The 18,376-nt window shown below is 32.5% G+C and overlaps 1 protein-coding gene across 1 annotated transcript in view; it reads left to right on the forward strand.

The window, feature by feature from the left end:
• Positions 1–731: 731 nt before the first annotated feature.
• The window catches only part of LOC131845456 (uncharacterized), a 48,283-nt gene continuing 30,638 nt past the window's right edge, over positions 732–18,376 (forward strand). The window contains exon 1 of the mRNA XM_059194521.1: positions 732–1,104. The gene's annotated coding sequence lies outside the window, so the exon portion shown is untranslated. The remainder of the gene's footprint in view (positions 1,105–18,376) is intronic.

The following is an 18,376-nucleotide window of genomic DNA, read 5'->3' on the forward strand; positions in this document are numbered from 1 at the left end:
ACAGTTGATATTAGTTCTAGGCAATCAAATGACAAAAAACGTAATGCAATATGGACACCCTGATAACCTAAATTAAGTATTACATCTGAGCCATAGGTTGCAGTACAACATCTCCACCAAATATACATATAACAATAAATAACACTATAAATTAAAAATGAACATAACACAACAAAATACACTTCTTAACTTCAGACAACATACGAGTAGAAATAAACGTAAAATAAAATATATCTACATAACAAAAAGAAAGCAATGATAACATATACATATGTTCTCACTACTTTGTTTTTGTTATGTGTTATATGACGCATATGAATGAAATAAAAAAAATATTACGCATAATTATTATTACATACAATGTGAGTAGATATTTATGAATGGAATCTATATATAAAACATTTCTATAGCCATATCTCAGAGTATATTGTATATTTTGTAGCAAAGAATATTTGCAAATATTAATTTTCCTCGTTCTAATATATCCTATAATGTAGAAACTTATTCAGAATATGTAACATGTAAAGATTATGTTTATATTTTAACTACTTCAATTCTTTATTATAATGAGTTGATAATTTTAAGGTGACTTCTAAACTCGTCATAGAAAAAGTTGTTTGAGGAACACTTTTATCGAGATTCGAATGAGATTCTATCGTAAAGGCTTGCGTTTGCGCAGAGTGAAACAGAGACAAAACATGCACAGTGAGAGCATTCACCATTGCAATCTCTCCAAGGCAACTCGTATGGACGTAAACAGTAAGAAATACAGCCAACGAAAGTTACATAGGTGACATACGACGTTTTGTCAACTGGTGATGTGATACGCGCAGACACAACTGGCGAAGAAACTGAGTTCGGCATAAATCAAATCCGCGTGTGCTATCCAAGGATATATTAGAAAGAAATATTGTGTGTGCAATTATTAGTGTCTCCAAGTGTATCTTATGACTTTTTTCCACGACATTTTGTGTGCAGTAAAAGTGACGAGACATGTAATCGGCGTCCGACGCAAAAGGAGATAAAAAACTGGGTTTGCGAATTTCTCTTTCGATCCGTTCGTATTTTCGGCGAGTTTAACATGGATTCCGATGGATTTGCTATGTAAGTATTTGCATTGTTGTTCATTAAAGTTTCTACAGTACGTTTTTCACAGTTAACGGGTAATTCAGAATTGTTTACATATTACTTTTTCTAGAGCGTGTTTGTTTTTTATATGAATTTTGTAAACGTAATAGATAATTATGTACCGATGAGTAATAGTTATATATTTTTATAAATTAAACATATATTTCATTTATATTTGTATTAGTCATGTCTTCCATCATGATTACGTCAATTGATAAGTGCTTAAACTATATAGAGTAAGTAATTCATAGATAACGAGGTTATTTATAGATTATAAAACATAATAATTGTATATGCCAGCGATGCATGAGTAGGGGATGATAGAATAGTCTGGTCAGTTAGTCCATCGTGGTGAAAGCACAAGGAATTAACAAGATGATTTCCAACTGCACAGCAAGTCCTCAAGTAGCCACTACACACAACCTTTTTCCCCCTACCCTTCATAATTTTGGATAGTTATTATATAATTAATTTTTGAGAACACGTCCATAATACTGTTGTATATTTTAAAGTGTATATTTAAGGAATTTCGTATGCCTTATAAAACAATTTAAAAAATAAATAATAAACATTTATAATTTGTATTTCTGTTACAAATTGACAGAAATATTAATATACTACCTGACCAAGGCAACTTCGTCTGCATTATCATTATATGTCGCCCGTATGGCCTATATGTTATTCTGATGTATACGCTGTATTGTTGCAAAGTTTCATCAATTTTCATTAAGTAGTTTTTGCGTGAAACAGTAACAAATATGCATCCATCTATCCTTCCTTACTCACGAACTTATGCGTTTATGATATTACCAAGATATAATATACACAGTACTCAGTCCATGGTTACTAATCAAACCTACACGTTCGTAATAATTTCATTGGGCCTCTTGTCCTTTAAACCGTAACATAATTCAATGCATGTTAATTGATACTAGGAAATAAATAGAAAGTTGGACTATAACTACACGTTGAGTACTAGAAATGCGTGTTTTAACAATCACCTGACATATATAGAAATTTACATATTTCTGTCTCTAGCAGTTGTGTCTATTTTTGTAGCTGTGTATTTTTGTAGCACAATGCGGCTGGTGAGCTACCAATTTTTTTTATATGAGGATGAAATGGTGCACCCGTTGTGACAAATTCATCTGGGATTTATCACGATGGTTTCCAGAGGGAACCGCGTGGAGGTCAACCTAACATGGAACATTGCTAGCAATAAGATTATCGGTCCATGTTCCCTCCGGTGAGTGGAGGATGATAAATTGAGCCTAAGTTAAACCGATTAACTCGTCGTTATGAATTAATTAATTAAGAAATGACCAATACTTGCCAGGGAGGATCGCCCGAAGGTCAATATATGATGTATTGCTAGCAACAATACCAGTGAGTTCCATTTCTTGGACTTTTTCTTTCGATTCAATGGCAATTAAATGTTTTTATCGCAAAATGTTAGGACGACTTTTGCGCATTGGGTGCATTTTCAACTCTTCTTTAGAGCAGAATGATAGGCACAAAGGACAGGAAAGTAGGTGAGTCATAGTCTGAGATAGTTCTCCGTAGTCGCAAGCTTCCCTTGAAATGAAACCCCATTTCACTAAATTGTTCCTCCAACGGCCTACCTGGATACACAGTCTATTAAGGAATTTCCCATTAGGCCATTGTAGGTCGCTGTCTGAGGGCAGGTGTTCGGCTGGTTTGACTTCCACAGGTTGTTGGTTAGAACTCTTGCCCTTCTCAAAAAGCTCTTCCTGCCTTTTAACGGATATTAGGAAGACAGTTCAAATTCAAATTCAAAATCATTTATTCATATAGGACATTTTAGCCACTTATGAACGTCAAAGTTTTACATAATAATTTTAATTTTTTCCTTACCGTCCAGGCCGGTATATAGATTCAATTGAGAAGAACTGGCAAGAAACTCAATTGAATTACTTTTTTTTTAAAAGCCAGTTTATTTACAATGTATATTTATATAGGTGTCTATGTCTAACATTAAATTATTATGAAATTGGTAACGTGAATCGGTATCTTGTTTCCTTTTCTCTGGTTTCGCCCGATGCCAAATACTTTCTATATTGAAGGGAACGTATGTGTATATTGAATATCAAACCAAACACCTCCGTACACTTCTTGACATTCAATATATTCAAGATACCGATAACAATAATTCCGAAAAATTACACAGCGATATCTAATTCCAAGCTTATATTATGGGTACTAGACAACTGATTTAAAAACATAGATTATATTTTTGTAAATAAACATATATACATAGATACATAATATACATAAAAAACACTCAGACCGATACAAATAATCATACTCATCGACACAAATGTTTTGGACCGTGGGAGTTATCAAATCTGCGACCATTGGAAGTAAAGCGAAGTGTCGTCATAAAAACAAAGGTAATTGTGTCGTCTGTTTCTACCTCTGTATTTAATACAAACAATTAATAATTTCAATAGAATTCTAAAATAATTTAAAGCAAATAATTAAACGATTTAGAGAAAAGTTTAGTACAGAAATTTATTACATCTGTTTATATTTCCAGCTACGGATTAGGAACGAATTCCGTCTATTTGAAGTGTATTCGTGGAAAACTCGATTTGAAACTTATTTTAATTGGTATAAAAGTTAAAATTGAATAAATTGTTTCCCTTATCTTATAATAGAACTGATTATTTTTGACATTTGCCTTTATAAAATGTCGCATATTGTCTGCATTTCAATAATCATATTGACGAAAAATCATTCATTACGCTTGATTCGATTTTTTTAAGAAGAGATTTTTTTTATAATTGACTACGACGCCATTTAATATCTAATATTTTATGAATAAAATTGTAGGTGGCCTTTTTGTAAGCTATATTTAGTCTGTTGTGCCATACATGTTGAATATATTTTGTTAAAATTTGACCCTAATTCTAACAACTGTATTTAAGTGAAACCTTACAATAAAACCATATTTATGTCGTCACGATTTTACGATTTTATTATAATATATGTAAGGATAAAAAAGTAAAGTTAATTAGAAGATTTCACTAAGTACATTTACATGTTTATACTATTGTACTAACTTATATAATTAAGTTATAATTAAAATATTATGTAAAATAGTACTACTTAGTTTACAAAAACATAAAGGTACTTTCTTTTGAAAAATATTTTAATGGAGTAGGCACAAACGTAAAACTCGAAAATAATTACACAACATTTAGTAATCATTTATTCATCTTTGAATAATTCAGCTACGAACAATCTATTAGGGTAAAAAAGGTGTAACTCCCATTTTTTTTTGTAGATGATAATGGAATTACACACCCGCCTGCACAAACGGTTTACGCTGATGAGCCACCAGTGGAGGATGATAAAATAAGCATGATGTCCGGTCAATTGGCCCATCGTAGCCAATATTGTTCCTTTCTTCCTTTTTTCCTTTGACAATTCACACAGCGACATCTAGTACCAAGCTAAGCAGAGCTTGTGTTATGGGTACAAATAAATATATACTTTTTTGTAAATACATATATATAAAAAAAGTAGATACGTATTTGTAAAGACACACATAATATACATAGAAAACACCCAGACGGATACAAACAATCATACTCATAAATACAAATATTTATACCGTGTGAGGAATCGAATCCGCGACCATCAGAATTAAAGCATTGTGCTAAACCGTTAGACCACTGAAGCCATCTAATTAATCATATACCAATTTACCACGATGGTTTCCAGAGGGAATAACAAAAAAAATAAGAAAAAAAAAAAATTAAAAATAAAATAGTGAGGAGGTCAACCTGACTGTACTATACATTGTTAGTAATGGCGTGGCTATTAGTCCACTTGCTAACAATTCCCTTCCCTCTATTATCCCATTTGTAAAAAACGTCGTCCATATAAAAAAGGACAGACTGCACAAAGCCTGTTGCCGAATTAGATGATTAAGTTCACGATTCACTAGGATTGAAACTATTAATCAATGATTGTTGGGATTCAGACCGATTGATTCGTTCTTAACCTAGCTATGGCCTTGTTTAATCAGTTTAATCAATCGATCTTATTGATATTGACTGAATAGATACAATTTTAGTTCTTACGTATTTATGTCATAAAGCAGATTTTACATTGACATGTTTCAGATTGAAAGGCATGATACCAACAGTAAACTTCAACACCTCTCAAAATTACATGCTTCTGAATAATATGATACATGCCGTCGCTGTCTGAGAAATTCACTTTACAGTTCATGTTTATCAGTGATTTGCTTTAATAGGATTTTGTGAAACGGGAGGAAAATCAATTCAGCATAAACGATGAATCTGTAATCCTTACTAATATTATAAAGTAGCTCTGTCTGTCTGTCTGTCTCGCTTTCACGCTAAAACTACTGAACTGATTTAAATTAAATTTTGTACACAGATTGTCTAGATCCTGAGAAAGGACGTAGACTACTTTTGAATACGAATATTTTTTTTGGGTTAGATTATTTAATATTTTTTCTTTATTTGGTTAAGGTCAATATAACACGTGGACGAAGTCACGGGCACAGCTAGTCTAAAATAAAACAGTTTGTGTAAAAGAACCTGATTGACTTCGCAATGATTTTTTTTATTATAGATGAAATTATTACTAACAATCCTATTTGAATACGTGTGACGGCGATAGGTTTACTCATTGCTATGATTAAACTAATTGAACGATGTATTTATTTTTTACATTTTAAGAAAAGAACACATAAGATTTTACATACCATTTTTACATTCCATTTCCCGTTCAATTCAAATGGGGATCGAAATTACGTCAGCCTAAGCCGAAGTTCGAACCCCTAACAGTGCTCTCAGACTAAATCCGTCAGGCAAGAGTTGGCATTCAGCCGTTACAGAAGTCCTTCCGCGGGATTGGAGTGTATGTGCACTCGCCCCCTATCATCCGGTGAAGGTGTAAAGGAACAGCATTAGAGTAGTCCGAAAAAATTACATACCATCAAAGGCTGAAATAATCATAAAATACTACTATATAGATTGAAATTTATAATAGATCTTCAGGATACACAAATACTTATAATAACTGTATACAACTGGTATAAACTTTTCAGAAACATTAAGCATTAGAACATAACAAAATACCTACGCGTTTAATATATCACTTTCACCATATTACTAGAATTGCGTACATACAATAAACAGAATTATTCAACATTCAGCTTCCTATTCTCAGTTACATTTCAATTTCATTTCTGAGTGCTTACCTTAAGCGCTTATTACACGATATGCACAGTTTTAGTGATGAAAAATCAAATACACACACGCATATACAGCACGTCGTTTATCATCAGAATTTTGTTAAGAGACACTGCTTTTATTATGATTAATGAGTTGAAATTGGAAACCTTTGGAAATTCCTAAAATAATGCCTAAATATATCGAGAAACATTGGAATCATTACAAATAGGTGTAGACAGTAATGTATGTTTTATGCGAGAATTGAACCTGTAACCAACTGTAGGAAATCCAGGACCTACCATAAACCACCTACATCGTTGACAGTAAAGTACCAGAAAAGTGAATTAATTGGAAATTATCAATTTTTTTTTATATACATTTATATTTATACATGCAAGTAACATACAAATAAAATGCTTTAACAAGAAACCTAAGTTCTACTAAGCTCAAGGCTTGTGTGACAGAAATCAAATATCTTTAAACACAGAAACTTTTACCTTTTCACGGACTAGGATTCCACTAAACTAACTAAACTAAACTAAATTAATCAACATTACATCTGAACAATCTTTACATAGTATAAAATGAAGTTGTTACCGCTGTCTGTTCGCTTAGATCTTTTAAACTACACAACAGATTTTAATGCAGCTTTTAGCAGTAGATAGTGATTCAAGAGGAAGGTTTATATGTGTAATACATGTACACCCGTGCAAAGCCAAGGCAGGTAGCTACTAATATACAAAAAGAACAATAAAAAAAATACTATTTATTATTACTTGGATATCAAAGCTGACAGGTGAACTATAGTGTAATAAGGCCTTTATAAGCCGCTAATGATTCTGGTAGATTGTTTGTTTCTGTACACAACAGTTTAAATTACTTGTAGTAAGTAACTAAGTAACTATCAACGGTTTTCGTGGTGTACTGGTGTAGTTGTTTCGTATACTGACTCACCTTCAGAAGGTTACAGAATCGACTCCCACATAATACAGACATTGTTTTCTTTCGTACGTATTTTATATAGATTAGATATTTCCAAAAAGATCTTTCTTAATTTCTGTTTATTCATTCCGGTCGCCAAGCAGCTTGCTTTGTAAGATGTGTTTCGGATTAAGGATAAGATTTGATAGTGAAATTATATTATATAAGTCCAAATTTAATGTTATCTTAGTTCTCCGAATCTGTGAATGGTATCACGGGTATCACATGATGAAGATGAATGATGATCATGCAGTTCATCATTATAGGTAATGTGACCGTAAGAGAGTTTACCATTGCAGTTTAATAAGAAAAAAATACTTCCATAGACTCTCAAATCGTGTCAATATATTGATCAGTTCGAATTCGGCAATTTGATATAGATTAGACAGATGAAACCACTTACCCAAATCTTTTATATTAATGTTTCTTGGATGCTATAATGCATATTTCCATTTAATTTGCAGAAACTCGCTGTAAAAACACCTAGCAACACAAGTTTTGCATTATAACCGGTTCGCATGGAGAAAATATCATTTTGAACTTAGCCTACATCCAGTACGGAACCGCCCATTATATTAACATAAACCCATCCCATACGGTCCCATTGACAAATATACAACGTCATTATCAGCTATTTTTAATCATTAACATAGTATATGATATGAGACTACCGTTAGAAAAAAGTAATTGAAATGATTTGGCGAATATTCATAAACATAATTTAATAGACTATTGACTATTTATTAATATAATACAGAATCTCATGGCCTAGTTGTTATAATCTTCAGTACATTCCTCGTCTTCAGTCTCTTGATCGTGTGAAAAGGCTCCCAAGAACTATGTTGCTATGGATTAGGATGGTTAGAGAGTCGGTTTGTATATTTCATGTACCGCTTTATCTCGTCATGAAATATTGGCACATTTAAGTACTCTTCATTATTCTATTATCTCTACATTTTTGTATGATCTTGTGCATGGTAAATTTGATTGTAATACTCTAACAAGGCAAATTTATTATCGAGTTCCGTTTCGCACGAATAATCGAGCAACACGCAAACATCAACTGTTCTCTTATACTAAATGTCGTACTAATTCTGGTAAGCGCATACCACTTAATCGAATATCTAACAGCTATAATAGTGACTTTAGTGAAATAGATTTATTCTCCTGTAAACTTTCTTCTTTCAAAAACCAAATAACGAATGAACTGAGGCGTAAATATCATCTTTCGTAACTAACATAATAATTATTTGTAGTATTGTAATCTACAGTGTATTCATCATAAATTTTTTAGTTTTTTTTGTATTATTAATATAAAATAGTTTTGTTAAGAGTTGGTAGTGGTAGTTAATTAATAAGTAATATAATCTCTGTAACATCCTTAGGCAGTATTTGTTATAATTATAGTAATCAGTGGTTAACGTAGTGGGTGACACATTTGTTAAAATTTATTAGTAAATAGCCATAAGTCATATATATAATGTGTAACTGTTTGTTGACCTAAATAATTAAAAAAAAAAAAAATTATTCGAGAACCATTAATCATTTGCTCCAAATGAATGTAATAAGGAAGAAGTAGATGATAATGATGATGGAGCATTTGCTATAGTATTTTAGTATAAACAAAAAATATATAAAATAATAATAATAATAAAATAAGATAATAGTGAAAATAGTAATAACCCTGCACAGTTCACACAACGCCAGGTAATCAGAGCTTGTGTAATGGGTGGTAGTCTGAATGAACTGCCATCTGCGGCAGATTCATGATGGTTTAGTCCTCCGAAATAGCAACATATAAATGGTAGCATTAGTGTCCGGAGACTGTCATAATTTAATAGACTGGTTTTATGTTCCACTATAATATCTGTCGTAGAACAGTATGTAACAATGTTTTCACTCTCTATAAATAGCAACAAATTTTATTAGATAATAAAATTGTCTGTCACCAGTAAAACAGCTGTCGGTTGCACTTGCAACTTTATAAATACACGAGTGCTGACTAATGTACGCGTTGGCAGTTTATGTGACTTGACCATGACCCCCTTGACAGTAGAGTTGAGTAGCTAGTGAAATTTCACTTCGTATGTGTAGAATTTTCATATACATAATCGTTCTGATTGTATTTGACGCTTTGTTGTTAATAATGATGAATATTGTCATGGAAAAGATTATTCTAATTAGAAGCATTACACATGCTTAAAAAAGACTAAAGAAGTTCTATAACTATATATATAGTTTTATAACAAAATAACATGTCAACCGTTACATGTAAATACTAATATGTTGATTACTACAAAAATGCACACAATTACAAAATAATTCATTGATGGTTATACATTTACTTATCCTTGCGAGTATATATACGTACTGTCATTTGACAAATAACGTTTTATTTTTTTATTGTAACGTAGAAAATTAATAGATGCCACTTATTTTTGTTTTATCAATAAAAATAACAACCCCAGATTTCTTAGTATCATACGTACTGTGTAGGACAGATGTATGCAGGTTATACTGACAAGTTCTTCACTTTCTCATGAGAATTCGTGGAAGACTAAGTTTTTGTCTAAAAATATTTAAAGTTTAACCAGGTTTCAACAAATACCTCTCTAGTATTAGCATACGTGAGCATATTTATTTATTTATGAGTTTGAATCAGCGACCCCTGTAGAAAGTGACCTCTTTAACTAACCAGGTCTTCGAATCTATACATAATAAATTTACAACGACGTAAACGTCACAAGGTGAACTAGTATAGGCAGAAATATGTGACATCCGTGCCAATAAAATGCAAAATGAAAAAAGCTGGTCGTGAGTGTGTTGGACATGCTCTAGTAGGGTTCAGTAGGTATTTGAATTTATTTGTTAATATATAATTAATGTTTTTTTTATGGGCGATGGAATAGTCTTTATGATTACGTTAATGATTTACAATGACAGTCAACAGAGTGGAGAATAATAGAATGAGCATGAAGTCAAGTCAGTTACGCCATTGAGGTGAATTCTCCAGGAAATTACAAAGATGGTTTCCGGGGGGGATCACGTAGAGGTCAATCTGATACATTTCTAGCAAAGGGTCTATTATTCTCATTACTACAATTCCCTTCTCTCTATTTGTTGAGATTGTTAATTGAAATAGTTATTTTATATACTTTATATGCTGTGTTCGGCACTTAGTACCCGAGATTTAGTACAGACAATAGTTTATAACATTAATCTTCACAGTTTATACTGCACGCACACTCAGAAATAAAGTCACACTTTTATTCATCATTTTCTTTTCATCATCTTTTAATTTGTACAGTTTTTATTTCAATCATACTACATATTTTAGATGTTTTTGTATAAACTCAATAAATTAAACGCAGTATAAAATATTTCCTTCGAACTCCATTAAACTATAATATTACGTATTCATTTCATAAAGTCTGGTGAAAATATAAATATATTTACGAACGCACTCGCGTAGTACATGTAAATATACATACAAACGCGCGGTGTTCGGGAGAATTTATAAGCTATTTTTTTACCATTTGCCTGCGGAACTATAAAAAGAAGATACGGCTTCGCGCGCCTCGAGTGTTTCCTACTTTCAACTTGTCATTCGTTTGCAATAGATAACGTGTTTGAAGTAGGCCTACATACATATCTTGTCGAAATATATGTAAAATATGAAGTAATACTTTATGGTGAAACAGAAAAAAGTAAAAATAGACCATAGTGAATCTTCTACATACTCGTACATATCTCATCGAAATATAGTAAAATATGAAATAATACTTTATGGTGCGAAATAGAAAATGGTAGATAAAAATAGGAGGTAGTGAATTTTGTTATTTATTCCAAGAACTTTGTTGTCTGTACTTCACAAATAAAGCGCTCGATCTTGAATTAATATTCACAAATGGAAAATGCATTTAATAAAAGCATCACGGTTATACGTTTATCATAAAATAAAAATATGTTCATATAAATAAGTTAGAAAATTTAAAATATACATATGTAGGTATATATATGCTAGGTCTTTGCCATCTAACGAATAAATTTCTTTGAGGGTCAACAAATTTATTCGTTAGACTCTGGTTATTAGGTCTACTAATATTAATATACCGTTGACAGTCATAAGATATTTTCATTAATTCATAATATATGAACATAAATTGATAAATTGATCGCAGACAGACCGTCATAAAAAATTATTTAGCTTGAAAATCCTTAACTAAGCTTAAAATACTTGCTCATTTATATCGGAATATTAAATAATAATAAAAAAAATATTTTTCATAATGGTAAAAACAGCATCTAAACTTATTCTAACTGTAACCAGCGGTCACGGTGGGCTAGCATTTAGCACACCTCCTTACTTCAGATGATCGCGGATTCGTTTCCTTGCAGGGTATAAACATGAGTATGACTTTTTTTATCGGTCTGGATATTTTCTATGTATATTAAGTATGTATTTACAAAAAATATATACCTATATATTACTATTAGTTGTCTAGTACGCATAAAAGAAACTCTGCTTACCTTGGAACTAGATGTCGCTGTATGGTTGTCCTGAGATATTATTATTATTCTAAACTACAAATTCATAGAGATAGTAGTTTCTTAAATATAGTATATTGATAAATAAACAGGACTGATAAAGTTAAAATTTAAAATATAAATTGACACACGTCTTATCATCTGCATCTTCCTTATCCCATTTATTTGGAGTCGGCGTAAAACACAGTCCATCCATCTCTTTTTCGGCCTTCCTCTGCCCTTATATCCACAACAAATGTAATATTTTTGATATTCGCTAGATTCAAACTCCCGACCCTTGAGTTTAAATTAGTAAGAATATCTTTTATAAATGTTTTGTGTCACATAAAGGTACCTAACCAGTTTTTTCATCGTTTCTTGGCGATATTTGTCCGGGGAAAGTTAAATGGTGCGTTAAACGCCCGTTGGGTCAGCAGTCCGAGTAAGTGGTACAAATTGTTGTGCATCGTCAAGGGTAAAATGTTCGGTGAATACAGTGTTTATGGAGGTTCAAGTTCATATTTACACTAGACTAGAACATTGTTCTAAAATGTATCGATGAAAATAAAAGTACTTACATATAAATACTCAATTTAATTTCATACTGGGACGACCTGACGTGGTTTTGCGGTTCAGCACAACGATTTACATCAAATGGTTGTATTGATTTAATGCATTTTTAGTGTATAATTGTAAACCTATATCAAGTAGTAAGTAAGTAAGTAAATAAGTAATACAATAGAATAGAATAGAATAGAAGGTATTATTAATAAAAAAAAATGTTTCAGTGAGATAGACTTTATAAACAGTCATCAGCCTGAGTCTCACCTATTTTGACGGCCTCGGTAGGTTCGATGCCTCGCACGGCACAAATATTTGTAGTCATGAATATGATTGCTTGTGTCTGTCTGAATATTTTCGATGTATGCATGAATTAACAAAAAATATATATTTTAATATTTCTATCAGTTGTCTAACTCATACGTTAGCTCTGCTTAACTTGGGACTAGATGGTGTGTGACTACCGGAGCCCCCGGGCGTTCCTCCGAACGATCCCCCATCCAATTCAAACGGAGATCAAAATTACGACGGCCTGAGCCGAGGTTCAAACCCCTAGTGGTGCCCTCAGACTAAAATCGTATCCGTCAGGCAGAAGCTGGCCTTCAGCCGCTCCATAAATCCTTCCGCGGGTTGGAGTGCCATCTCCACTCGCCCTCTAACGTCCGGTGAAGCTGTAAAGGCCAGCTGCGGCCAACAGCATTAGAGTAGTCCGAAAAAAAAACGTGTGTGACTATTAGCCATGTGTGCTGTCCTGGCTTATTATCATTATTGTCTAGATATATATACGTGACTGAGTTTACTTTTTTCTGTCCTGCCCGTCTCTCGTCATACTCAACTAATTTCTTTAAGATCCGTCCAACCATTAGACATTGTTATGGATATTATATTGAATGTACCTATAACTTATATCTACGTGCCATAGAAATGAAAATTTATTATTAATACAAATAGTAGTCATAAATATAAATTGGCACAAATCGACGAATAACTTTGTGTATAAATTTAAATTTCTGACTATATATGTGGTGATGGAAACACCTAAAACTGTCGATCGCTGCCACGCTCAATTCAAACGACTAGTGCATTACAACCAGTCGAAGTAGGTAATTGACAATAATAATATATACCTCTGGATAATTCACACGATATTTGCTAGTCCTAAGGTAATCAGAGCTTGTGTTATGAGTACAGACTACTTATATAATACTTGAATGACGAGCGTGCATGGCAAGTAGTTCATGCGCGGGATTTTCATTTAATGTTAAACATAGACATCTACATAAGTACATAATGTAAATAAACAGTCTTTTGAAAAAAAGATATTCAGTTTCTTGCCAGCTCTTCTAAGTTTAATCTGTATATTGAATTGGACGGTAGGGAAAAAATTAATAATACAAATAAAATACATAAGCGGTTAAAATGTAAATATGAATAAATTATTTTTAAACAATTTTTAATTTTATTTCTAAATACATACATAATATACATAGAAAACACCCAGACCGATATAAACAATCATACTCATGAATGCAAATGTTTGTAGAAAATAACCCCCAGACCGATACAAACAATCATACTCATGAATACAAATGGTTGTACAAAATAACCCCCAGACCGATACAAACAATCATACTCATGAATACAAATGGTTGTACAAAATAACCCCCAGACCGATACAAACAATCATACTCATGAATTCAAATGGTTGTACAAAATAACCCCCAGACCGATACAAACAATCATACTCATGAATACAAATGGTTGTACAAAATAACCCCCAGACCGATACAAACAATCATACTCATGAATACAAATGGTTGTACAAAATAACACCCAGACCGATACAAACAATCATACTCATGAATACAAATGGTTGTACAAAATAACACCCAGACCGATACAAACAATCATACTCATGAATACAAATGGTTCTACAAAATAACCCCCAGACCGATACAAACAATCATACTCATGAATTCAAATGCTTGTACAGTCCGAGCAATAGAGCTGACGCCATCAAGACTGACAATGCCTCTGGTCACTCCATCTGATATAGTAATCGTGACGGTATATGATTGAATGAGACCAATGCCTCTGACCACTCCATCCAATATAGCCGTCGTGAAGGTATTATTGAATAATGAATGGGACTCTCCGTCACGTACTCCAAAACGTTACATATTAATTAGCAGACATACGGACATCCTACTTAAAAACAATCAGTATTGCAGTTAAACGGTGAAAGTAAATTCCGCTGTCAATGCACGACTACGAAAGTGGTCGTGTTAGTGGCCTGCTGTTACGAAAATCTTATATTATATATACCTACAATATGATTGTCGCGTATATATGTATCTATGTTATAAAGCTGAAGAGTTTGGTATAGGTTTCGAATAGAAAAATTATAAATCATGTATTATATATATATAGAATATGATTGTCGCGAATATATCTATATATACTATACTAATATTATAAAGCTGAAGAGTTTGTTTGTTTCAACGTGCTAATCTCAGGAACTACTGGTTAGAATTGAAAAATAAGCTATATAACATTACGCTACGACCAATATAAACGAAGCATCAGTGAAAAATGTCGCAAAAACGGAGAAAATTATTTCTATTTGAGGGCTTCCGTTGCATGCGCTGCGCAAACGAAGTCGAGGGCACAATTAGTGATAAAATATCAAATTCGCTCCTAAATTCTTTGAATAAATTATACAACTATCATCGATTTAAAAAAAATAGATAAAAGTAAGTTTCTATAGAAAGACTTGCTGATCTAGCAAACGTTGTTTTGCCGTGTAAATTAATATAGCTGAGTATTAATATAGATAACGAAATATGGGTTGACGGTAGTGAAAATTTTGGATTATAAATAGTTTTTAAATAATATATATGTACTTTTTATATATACATATAAAGTACATAACAACCTATTCTCAGACATACCGAATATATATACAAATTTTCATACTCGGTTGGTATATTGAATCTTTACATGACGATCCAAAAAGGTGTGTGACTTTAAACGACTTTCATTTACGAATTCGGAATATGTATGTGAAATATCTCATTCAAATTTATAACATCATAAGCCAGGCGGTTTAGCACACTGCCTTACTTTATATTTTGTTAAATTGATGTTATACCTACATAATACAGATATTTGTGTTTATAGTATACCTGTTTGTCTAGTATAATGTGAGTGGTTTTTTTTTGTGTATACATTTATGGAATATTATTTCGAATTTATTTATTACTCATTATTGAAGCTTAAAAAATACAAAATACTTAATATACTTAAATTAATTAAGTTTTTTGTATTTTTTAAGGTGTAGGTACAAATGTGTGTGTGTATATATAAATAAATATAAAATCATGTCTTCAAATCTGGCAGATACCAAAAAGAAAGCTTTTTGGTATCTTTGTATTTTTTTGGCATCGGGAAGGCAACAGTGTGATTACATTTAAATGTGGTTATATCAATAGTTATATTTTCACGACATTAATTGACAACGCCGCTAACCACCCCATATGAGTGTGAAGGGTGTTAGCAATATACACTAATATTCCAATTCAATGTACCACGTCAGGTTGACCTCTTGAAACCATCACGATAAATTTCTGGTGGATTCACGATGGGCTAAGTGACCTGACCTCATGTTCGTTCTATCATCCACTAATGGTGCCCCGCCAGCGTAAACCGTTAGCGCAGGCGGGTGCACCATTTCATTATCATCCATAAAAAATCACCCCATTTAGGTGAAGCTATTAGATTTCTTTCTTATTTTCTAAATTGATATGATGAGTTAATACCAATTTCACTATTATTAAAACGAACAACTCATAAATATGTATACAAATGTCAATAACCTACAAAACCGAGCAATAATAACATCTTCGCATTTAATAAATAGATAATCAAGCTACAGACAGGATTGGCAAATATTAAAACCAAAGCATTCTCGAACGTTCCACATTATTAACCCAACCCTTTGTTTATATGACGAGCATGAATAATGAAATATCACCAAAGTAAGATTTATTACAAGACTTTCTTGTCGTAACTTGGAAAATTGTGAAATTGCTTAACTTCGCCTCATCGAAGACGCTTTATGTCCGCAACTTATAAATTAATAGATTTCTACCCCTGAAAGACACTTCAATCAATCATTAACTTCTTGTTGACAAGATATTAACTAGTAGATTGAATTTAAGTACTCAAAGTTTTCAATTAAGCGTCTGGGTTTATTACAATGGTTAGTTAGGTCTACGAGTACACCCACAAGCTTCCACAACTGAGTAGGTCGAAACAGGTCGCCCTATAAACGAAATCGATCTCTTGCTTGCACTCTATCATATATAGCAGCGACGGTCCGCCCTGTAAAGTTACACACTCTTGTACCTGCGGCAATGGTGCTTCTAGGGACACCGTGTGATTTTTAGTGAGTAAGAATCCCACACATTCCTCGGAGGCAGGATCTTTTGAGGATTTTTCCACAAGATAAAAAAATATTTACAAGTATATTTATTATCACTATAAAAATAAGTAAGATGCCAAAGAAGCAGACTGTCCATCTGATATAAAATGTAAACAGTTTATATACAAGAACTTATCATGAAACTCCCAATAAACCACATATTCGTTGACATTTCATAGGATTAAAATATTATGCTTATATACCCTATAATTTCACTGCCACCCAACCATATTCCACTCTCCAACAGAAGAATGTGTCATCATCACATCAAGATTTTTGGCGGTTATATATATATATAATATATATTTACAAAAAAAATATCTAAGTATTTATATCCATTCTAGTACCCATAACAGAAGCTCTGCCTAGCTTGGGACTAGATGGCGTTGTGTATATTGTCCAGGGGTATAAAGAAAAGACAAAATAGACAAATCTAGTAGTTCATCTCTATTCGTCATGACGTGGTGCTTTACTAGCTTAACTTATATTAATGGTCATGAATTCCAATCTGCCAGACACCGAGAAACTTTTTGTTGATTAATCGGTGATAAATTTTATTGAAGAATTTCTTTAGTTTAATACTTGAGTTTCACTTCAACAGCAATCGTTAGAGTTTTAAGTTCTTTCACATACATAACCGCATATTTGCAGATTTCAGCAGATTCTGCAGCAACGATGTTTCGCTATCAAAGTCTCCTTCGTATTGATTTGTTAGTTTTCATATTACACCACTGTATGCTAAAATGTAACTACCGTCTATGCACTTATTCTCAAGATCATAAAACTTTAGAGTTCTATACAATGGGCTATAAAATTTACACGTGCTTGTCATGTATATATGTACTACATATATGTCACAAAGCGAAAGCGATCTGCCATGCTAGCAACTCGCTAGTATCAGCTGTCTTAATAATGAATTAAAAATATAATGCTAGTCAAAGGTGGATAGAAATAAAATGAGAAAGATATGATAAGGATAACGCCAGGTCAGCTCATCGTGCACCCACTAGGAATTAACCACGATGGTTTCTATGCGAGACCACGTGGAGATTGACTTTTCAGGGTACATTTTAAGTCATGCGACCACAATTAAATTAAAAACCCTTTGATAATCATTTAGATCTAGGTACTGCGACCTACTGAGATCTATGTGCTTGTCCTATTTCAGAGTGCGCTATCAAAATCTGTTAGGTAGGATAATTGAAAGATATTAGATAGAAGGAGCGGTGATTTTTATCTCCTCAATATTGTATGTGTGCTTTCCAAAGGTTATATTTCGTTTATTTATGAATGGGCTACAACCACAGAAGTGTAGTCCTTTATAGGTGAACAACTTCATACTAAAAATATTTAAATTGTCGTTCAATAACAAACCACACTGTTGTATAGAACTTTACGCTTTAACACTTTTGCACACTTTTTACTGTATGACTGCATATGACAGGATTCGATGCGGTTGCAC

Source organism: Achroia grisella, unplaced genomic scaffold (genome assembly GCF_030625045.1).
Source record: "Achroia grisella isolate CSIRO2021 unplaced genomic scaffold, CSIRO_AGI_Agris_v1 utg474, whole genome shotgun sequence".
NCBI lineage: Eukaryota > Metazoa > Arthropoda > Insecta > Lepidoptera > Pyralidae > Achroia > Achroia grisella.